The sequence below is a fragment of the Crocodylus siamensis genome, chromosome 2, assembly GCF_052110815.1.
Source record: "Crocodylus siamensis isolate JL-2025a chromosome 2, ASM5211081v1, whole genome shotgun sequence".
Taxonomy (NCBI): domain Eukaryota; kingdom Metazoa; phylum Chordata; order Crocodylia; family Crocodylidae; genus Crocodylus; species Crocodylus siamensis.
In genome coordinates, this window is record NC_143396.1 from 209355588 (window position 1) to 209364275 (window position 8688).

At 40.8% G+C, this 8688-nt stretch overlaps 1 long non-coding RNA gene across 1 annotated transcript; it reads right to left on the reverse strand.

The window, feature by feature from the left end:
- Nucleotides 1–931: 931 nt before the first annotated feature.
- Nucleotides 932–5348, reverse strand: LOC149871647 (uncharacterized). The gene is made up of 2 exons (XR_016440547.1): nt 1630–5348; nt 932–1134 (listed from the first exon to the last, which is right to left on the reverse strand). It is a non-coding gene; the product is annotated as an uncharacterized LOC149871647 (long non-coding RNA).
- Between the last annotated feature and the right edge of the window lie 3340 nt (nt 5349–8688).

Consider the following 8688-nt stretch of genomic DNA (forward strand, 5'->3'; position numbering starts at 1 on the left):
GGGCTTACAAGTACTGCCCACTCTTAAAGTGACTGATAAGCATCATCATTTAAATCAAAAAGTCACTACTAAGCCCAGTGTTTTCCATTTTTCCTTTAGTTCTTTTGCCTTCATTGGCGTACAATTTGATATTCCACAGGTGTCTACATTTTATCTCCCTCTCCAAGTTAGTATTACTTTGCTGTGTTTTTTCCTTATTAAGCCTATTGCCTTTCTACCCCCTGAAGTTCTTTTGCGCTTCGCAGCCTTTGCAAATCAAAGGTTGTCAGCATAATGGCAACAAAGCCCTAGCATTGAGTTCACAAGTTTCTTGTTTGTGGGCCCAAGATTATGATACTTTACTAGAAGTGCAACATGATTACTTTGAGAAAGGGGTGGGAGTAAAGCCTTAGCACGGTCTACACACATGGCACTAAATATTGTCCAGAGACACATTCTGGATCACAAGCATCTATTTTTTCCTCTTTCAAAGAGCGCTGTAAGATGAAACCATTTTAAAAGTGCAGAAGTACAGGTGAATCTAGGCAATGACCATTTTAAGATGGCATTCACGTTTCAAGTAGTACAGGGCAAAACATCAATTGACTTAACAGGCACAGTCTGCTGAAGTTGCTTGAGCTACATTGATTTACACTCTACATTGATCTCATCCTACATAGTAATTTGCAGGGGAAAATATTAATTACTAGAACAGAAAGAAATATAGACTCATTGGGGGGAAATAGCTATTTTTGAATCCTAGGGCTTGTTAGATAGGGTTTTTTCCTTCTAAAGGCAGAAAATCTACTTGGTTAAAGTTTGGGGGTGGGGGACAGGAGGTGGGGGGGCAGGGTTTGATCTGGGGCTTTTTTCTTTTATAAATGACACAATTTAGCATGTTTATAGGAAAGCAAGTTGGAGAACATTGAGGACTGACTTCATTATGCAGCTGTTAGAATTTACATTTATTTTGGACAGGCAATAGCAACAGTGATGCTCAGGTACTTGGCAAACCCAACATTTCATGAATGGCAATTTCTTGCACAGTCAGATGCATCACAGGAATTAAACACATCCTTGAAGATGCTTTGAAGGTTGCTTTGGAGGTAACATCCACTCAGAATCTATGGTGTTTATCAGTCTCCAGATCTGAATCTGAAAGAAAGGACCACAACCTTTTCATCAGATAGAGTTGGCAATTCAGGCGCAGAAGGTCCAGGAGCACTCCAAGAATGAAAGCTTGAGTGACAAGGGAGGCTAAATCCAATTCCTGCCCCCGCCCCATGTCAAGCAGTCTGCCCACCAACGTCTCCATCTTGCCTAGATTTAGTTTCAATTGGCTCACCTGCATCCCATCCCCTGCAGCTGGGCACTGAGAAAGTGAAAGTACTGTGGGGCTTTGGTTGGAGGAAAAGATGTACAGTTGGGTGTCATCAGCACATCAATGCACCCCACTTTAAATCTCTGTACAGTCTTGCACAGAGGTCTCATCCACACATTGAGTGGGGAGATGGACAAGAAGATGGAGCCTTGGAGAACCCCACAGAAAAGGTCACAAGGGGATGTTAAGCATTCACTCGGCACTACCATCTGACACTTCCCCACTACAAAAGAATATAACCAATTTTGAGTGGTGCCATGAATACCCACCGCATCATGCATGCTTTATCGGTATCTCGTGGTCAACTAGATGGTCAATTGGTTTCTGTGCATCAAGAGCTGCTGAAAAAATGTAATAATGTCAGCAGGCACAGTTTTCCCTGTCAATCTCCAGCAACAATCATCAGTCAAGGCCATAAGCACAGTCCTTGTCCTATATTAAGTTCAAAAGTCTGACTGGCATGGGTCCTGGAATCAGATGGCATCTAGATACACCTGAAGCTGCCAGATAACTACCTTCCCCCAAAAAAGCAAGATTGAAGACAGGGTAATAACTAACTGGGGAGCTGGGGTCAAGCAATAATTTCTTGAGTTGGGGCTAGACAATTGCAGACATAAGAATTTCAAGCATCCTGCCCTCCCAGAGGGAGGCATTGATCACCACCACCAGCAGTCTCTCCCATACAAGGCAGGACAGACATGGGTCCAGCTCACAAAGGATCACCCTTATCCAGATTTCTGTTCTGAGGACTTTTGTTTTTATGTTGATATTTCTAGTTAAGTGGCATGCAATCTGTGGCCAGATGCAATTCACAAAGCCAGTGTGAACGGCCCCTCACCAGCATGTCAACACAGGTGAACACACCTGCTGCTCCTCCCCTTTTCCCCCTGCCTTTGTCACTGATTTGAGATTATGAGCAGCAACAGTGTTCACCTGCATTGAAATGATGGTAAGCTCAGAGCTTTCATGTGACCCCAGAAGCCCAAGACCTGAGCACACCATTCACTTTCCCTTCCTTCTCCCAGGCTGAATTCAATCAGCAGGATAAAAAAAAAAAAAAAAAGAAAGAGAGGATGAGTATCAGTGGTAGCAGAGCTCAGCTCCTGGGACCCAGAACTGCATGAAAGCTCTGAGCTCACTGGCACATCAGCACAGGCTGTGCCTAGAGCTACAGCATTTTTGTAGCTCCAGATCCCACAAGTTGAGCACTGCTGCCATTCACCTCCCTCTCCCACTCCCTCCACCCCTCAATTCAAGAGTGGAGAAAAGAGACCAAGCAGCAGCAGTGGCAGTGCTAACCTCCTGGGCTCTGAAGAGGCACAAAAAGTGCGGCTAAAGACAGATTGGCAGTAGGTAGGTGAATGACAGCAAGACTTAGCTCCTGGGCTCTGGAGCAGAATGAAAACTTTGGCAGCTGGAAGGGAAAAGACAGTGGAGACCTGTCCTTGGCAGCCCCACACAGGTATAGGAGCACTGTATAGAGGAAGCTCCACGATGGAAGAAAGGGACTATAAACAATGGCTGTAGATAACACAAAGTTGAGACTGTGTTACTGCCTCCTAGAGGCCGTTATAAGCACCTAAAGAGGTGCATATGGTAAGTTGGTTGAACACAACAGGAAAGCTGCTTCTATAAACAAAGAGTTGCAGAAGCCTCTTCACTAAATAGTCATGAAACATTGTGTAGACTTCATCATACCAACATTGCTGATCATTCCTCTTTGGGAGAAGCCCTGCCTCTTCCCTTATGTTGTCCTGAGAGTGCACAGCCTTGATTATTTTGTCAATAAAAAGTTGTGATATGGTACATCTGTTTTTCCACAAGATGATCCACTCCCTCTGCATTACATAAGTCCTCACTTAAATGAGAAATCTGATTTAGGCTGAACCTATTGAGTACTTTCATTTTATGGCTTGAGATAATGATTCTTCCCCACATCCCGTTCTGCTGGGGACAAACAATTATTTTAGATCATAATTCCCCATTACTAGCTAAGCTAGGCAAAGAGCATCTTCAAGGGAAGAACATCTTCAGTCAGTCAGAGATAACCAACTAACAAGTTAAATATTTCCCAAAATGCTAAACGAACAAGATTTAATTGCACAGCAGAGTGAATAAAGCAGATTACCCTCTTGCCTTACATTTCTTCAAATGATGAACAAGCCTGCAGTAGGTTTGCTTTTAATTTTCAGGGACCCATTAAAATGTAAGTAACCTTTCCTATTTCCCCCTTTAAAGCATAGAGATTTTTTGCTGCATCATCAAGTGCCTACCCTTTTAATGATGCCACTATTAATTTAATTTAAAATTTCTCATTTGGCTTTGCCACAGGAAAACACCTTTGACATAATATTCTTTCATGATTTATTATTAATCTCATATTCCATCATGCTTCTCTTTAAGTCCCAGTTCATGAAGCTGGGAGCCTTTCTTTTTTTTAAAGCTTTAATGGCTGTGGAGAAAAACTGGATAACAAGACCTGAGTAAATACAAAGGCTCAGAAGCCAGCAAACAAATTTGAAAAGTAAAACAAAGATATTGTTAGGAGACATGATTTTAAGTCAGTTCCTTAATTCTGAGAAACAAATGATCTCTGAATGCTTGGAGTTGGGATCACTAGAGCTATACATCTGGGTAAATGAAGTGCAAGGTGAAAGAGACACTTCTGATTAGTACGCAGCCCATACACCCTGCAGGGATATTCTGCTGTCTGCAAGCTCACGTAGAGGCTAAAGCACAGTTATATGACACCAAAGACAACTTCATCCCAAGCAATTAGAGGCTTACCAGATCATATAAACAGCTAAATAGTAGGGGGTTCTCCTGCTTTTAGCCCATAATTAATTCCCTTTTCAAAATGCATCTTAATTTTGAATAAGATTCCACATATGGATTGTTAGGGATGTATTCAGAGCATAATCAAGCTCCTTCCACATTAAAAATGGAGTCAGCTGCAGGATGCAGATTCATATTCTGAGCATTGAAAACTCAAGCCTCAGCCCCAGCTGGCCAGATGAATATAGTTGCCAAGCAAAGATTTTGAATAGAATTTTGTTTTGGAGACTGAAAGAAAGAAATCTAAACAAGTGTTCCAGTTGTATGCAGAATAATTTCAATTGCCTTCATGATGCTTTACTTCAAGAATTTGCTACTTTCTACATTTTTAAATAATACTGTTAGATGCATTAATTTATTTTCAAATATGTTCTTTTGGTTTTGGTCATTAGAGAACTATCATCCTGTCCCAGAGCAGATAGTAGAAAGAAGCTGACTAGTGGTGTTGGGGAAAGATTCTGGAACTAGCAACCAACCTGTTCAATGCCACAAGACCAACTCGCAGAACTATCTGTTACACGTTCATACAAGTTATGGGCAGAACAAAACCAGCACAAATCTCACCATTCCACATGGACTGGGTCCTAAGCACCAGAGGGGTCATCTGTTTCTGCAGAATGAGCTATAGTTGGTCACTCAAAATACCCAGCCTTTGACACAAATGCAAACCAAAAGCAAGTGTGCAAATAACAAATAAACCTAAAGTCTGTGGTCTTTCTCCAGACTTAGAAAGGGGTAATCCAGGCTTTTTGCTTTTCTCCTCTCTTGTACTCTGCTCTAGGATTTTTTTTAACCTTCTTTGTAGCTCCATCCCTATTCACGAGTCTTCACTTGCAGCTGGCTCCCTGCCTCTAGGCTAGGCAAACTATTAGCTGCTAACTACCTGCAGCTGGGCTTCAGTCCCTGGAGGCTTAGCACCTCCTTGCATATATATTATATTAACCTTTCTGTTAAAAGGTATCTATTTAGTTAGATCAGGGATGTCAGGCTCATCTGGTCCATGAACCAGCCTGCATTCTGGATGCTGTGTGTCCTGGATCAGGCAGTGGGTGGGAAGCCTCTGGGCTACACAGCCCCAGAGTTGCCACCACTGTGGGGCTGTGCTGCACAGCCTGAAAGCAGCCATGATATGCAGTATGACCCCAGATCAGCAGGAAGTTACTCCAGTGCTCCAGAGCTGTGCTGCATGCTATGGCCACTCGATATATGCAAGTGGGAGCACACACCATATGCAGAACACAGAACCATCTGTCCCACCCCGTATGCTGCCTGTATGTCCCTCTGAGAGCCACAGGCAGTACCAGGATGATACACCTTCATGGGCCAGATGTGGCCCATGGGCTCTATCTTTGACACCCCGGAGTTAGACCGCTAACAATGAGATAAGTAAAATGATGTACTTGTGAACATATAGACTATGTATATGCCTAATCTTTTCCACTGAGTGAATGATGAAAAATATGTTGGTCACTTTCACTTTTATTTTGAGCCACTTTCACCTTCAGAATTTAGCAGGCCAGTACAGTGCATTAACATTAAGTGGAAAATACTGCAGGGACATAAAAGCCAGTTTTCACTAGAATATATTCTAAATATAAATGGGAAAATTCTACTGCTTTTGGACTGAGATGCAGACTGCAAATAAAAATGGGGGATATGACGGGTGCGTTGCACTTTGATCAGTGTCCCTTTGTAGCTGGTTTTATTAAAGGTTTTTCAGTGTATGACATTTTCAGAAACATCATTTAATTACAATTTCCTGTAAAAAAAAAAAAAAAAAAAAAAAACCAACTCTGTTATAAGGCAAAGCAGCATGCTTTAACATTTTTCCATCAGTTGTACACATCATCTATCTGATGGAAAAGAAAGAATGCAACTTAAATGAGATATTCCAACATGTTTTCTGGGAACACCACAGGAGTCAAGCTATTTGACCTCTTTACTGCTTTCGGGATTTCAGCATATGTCCTGTACAAATGAATTTCTGAAATTGCATGCTCTGGGGGGAAACTGTTGCCTAGATTTATGAACTTTGAATATTCATGAAAGGGAGATGTGAAAGGGGCTACAGAATGATTTTTTTTTTTTTTGAATCATGAAAGTTTAAATGTATTTGATGTCGAAACCTGAGTAACAATTGATTCTGTTTTAATACTATAAAGAGTTATAAAATTAAACTCACAACTAATTGGAAAGCTGACAATCAAATCTTGAACAGCACTGGCCACAAGAATAATAGGTTAAAGATTAAGGTGCTTTGCTTAGAAAAATAACAAGATAAGTTTCAAGAGCAACCAAGGGCTTTTGTCCTTAATTCACAACTGGGCAATTCTGTCAGCTTTTTGGGTAAGTGGTGATATAGATATAGATCTAGACCAGGCCAATAAATCCCTGGTAAAATTTACCTTCAAACGCAGATATTTATATTGATTTACATTTGTTTGGAGAAGACAATTACTGGCCATTTGAACTTATATTGTCATTCAAAACTGAAAACACATTAATGAAAAAAACAATTGTGTCTGCTAGATATCCATCTGTCCTGGATATCTAGTAGTTACAATATGACTCTGAGAAACCTGCTTCAGAGATCTTTCACCTCCCACTATCAGAAAACTGTTTGGAGGAAGGAGTGCTTTTATATATAGCTACAACCAACTTCTATCCATGTTGGTGCAGTTTTTGAGTATGTCTATATAGTATCTAGGCTAAGATGGTCCTGAGTGCTTCCCCTCAGCAAACAAGGTTCTTTGAGTGAATCTGATATCTTTTATTACACAAACTTCAATAGTTGGAAACAATTTTCTTAGCAAGCTTTCGGGTTTAAAAACCCTTCATCAGGCTGAAGAAGTATCTCCCCAGCAAGGTATACCAGCCAGGACACATTGCTACTATGGTGTAAACTTACTTTCTAAAAACATCTGTAAAGTTTGTTTCAAAAGGCAAAGGAAGTTATAGAATCCAGATGTTCTGATTTGAATACCAGAGTTTGGACTAGATGATTCTTGAGGTCCCTCCCAACCACAGGATTATCGTATCTGATAATGAACTAGTATGAAGCTCTTCATTTGCCTCTGAAAAATACAGAGAGGAAGCCTTAATAGTTGATGTCAGGATCTGTAACAACCTTTCCATAGAAGCCAAGTAGTGTTATGAATTAAGCCGCATGTCACAAAACCTTTGAAGCTTGAGTAGAGGGGATGGCATTCCAGATGCATAATGCAACACACAGAACGCAGGCAGTCACCCGGCTGGCCTTTTCTATTAATCACGTATCAGCCACTCAGTTTGAAAGGTATTTGATGTCACCTTTTTAAGTCTTGCCCAGCTGCAGAGAGAAGAAGGAGGTGCACTGGACAAGTCTACAGCACGTGAATGGAAGATCAAATATCTACCAAGTAGGCAGGGTCAGGTCAACAGGCAGGCAGACAGACAGCTGACTGTCCAGCTGCCCAGAGGCTAAATGAAGGACAGATGAGGCAGACTTCTTTATAAAATTAGCTGATTTAACAACAGTTTATCACTTCTTGTCCTTAACCATGCCATTTGACAAATACTTTGTTTTCTCTGAGAATAACCAGTCATGTACATATAGCACCTGCTATTTTTTCAATGATTTTGGAATGCTGTGCTTACCCATCATTGTAGCTAGAAGACAAAAATCTGCTTCTGCAAAACTGGAATTTAAAGAATACCCTTTTCCCCAGAGCCCAGCTCAAGTAAAAAGTTGAAAAGGTTGATGACCTTACCAAAAAAAACCCTGAATCTACAACCTCATACCATAGAAATTCAACAAAGTATGCACTGAATTGATCCCCTCTCCTTCCTTGAAAAGGGGGCAGCTATCCTTACTGATAATCATTTCCTCATCTGTGTATAATGGATTTATGGGTACAGACTGCAATGATTTCAATGGCAAGGAGAGAAAGAGAGAGTGAGTGAGCAAGCCAGTTAGAACAACGTGCATGGTCCAGTTGCTAGAGCAGTGGACTATGGGTCAAGAATCCTAAATTCTAGTCCCACCTTTGACACTGCTCATCATGTGACCTTGGGCCAGTCACTTTACCTCACTGTGCCTCATCTTCCGCCATCTAGGAACAAGAATAATACTTGCATAGAGAGTGAATGAGCCTGAAACAGGCAAAACACCAAGTGAAGTCAAAGGGAGAATTATATCCATGTGTTAAATGCACTTACCTGGTGATTAAAACACAGTAGAGAAATATCTTCATACCTGCATTTGATACTTGTAGGCAACTTGAAATACAGTGCATTATGTCCTGCAGATAAATTGAAAGTTTACCATAAAGGGAAATGTAGATTTTTATAGAAATTGTGACAACTGTTCTCTTGGTTTAAGGTAAATATTCAGCTGGAATTTAACAAAGTCATTTTCATACCTTAATTAACTTAAAATTGAATTATGATCACTAGTTGGTATACGTTTAATAGATATACTGAGCACCATGGAATTAAGGTAACTCACATTAGCA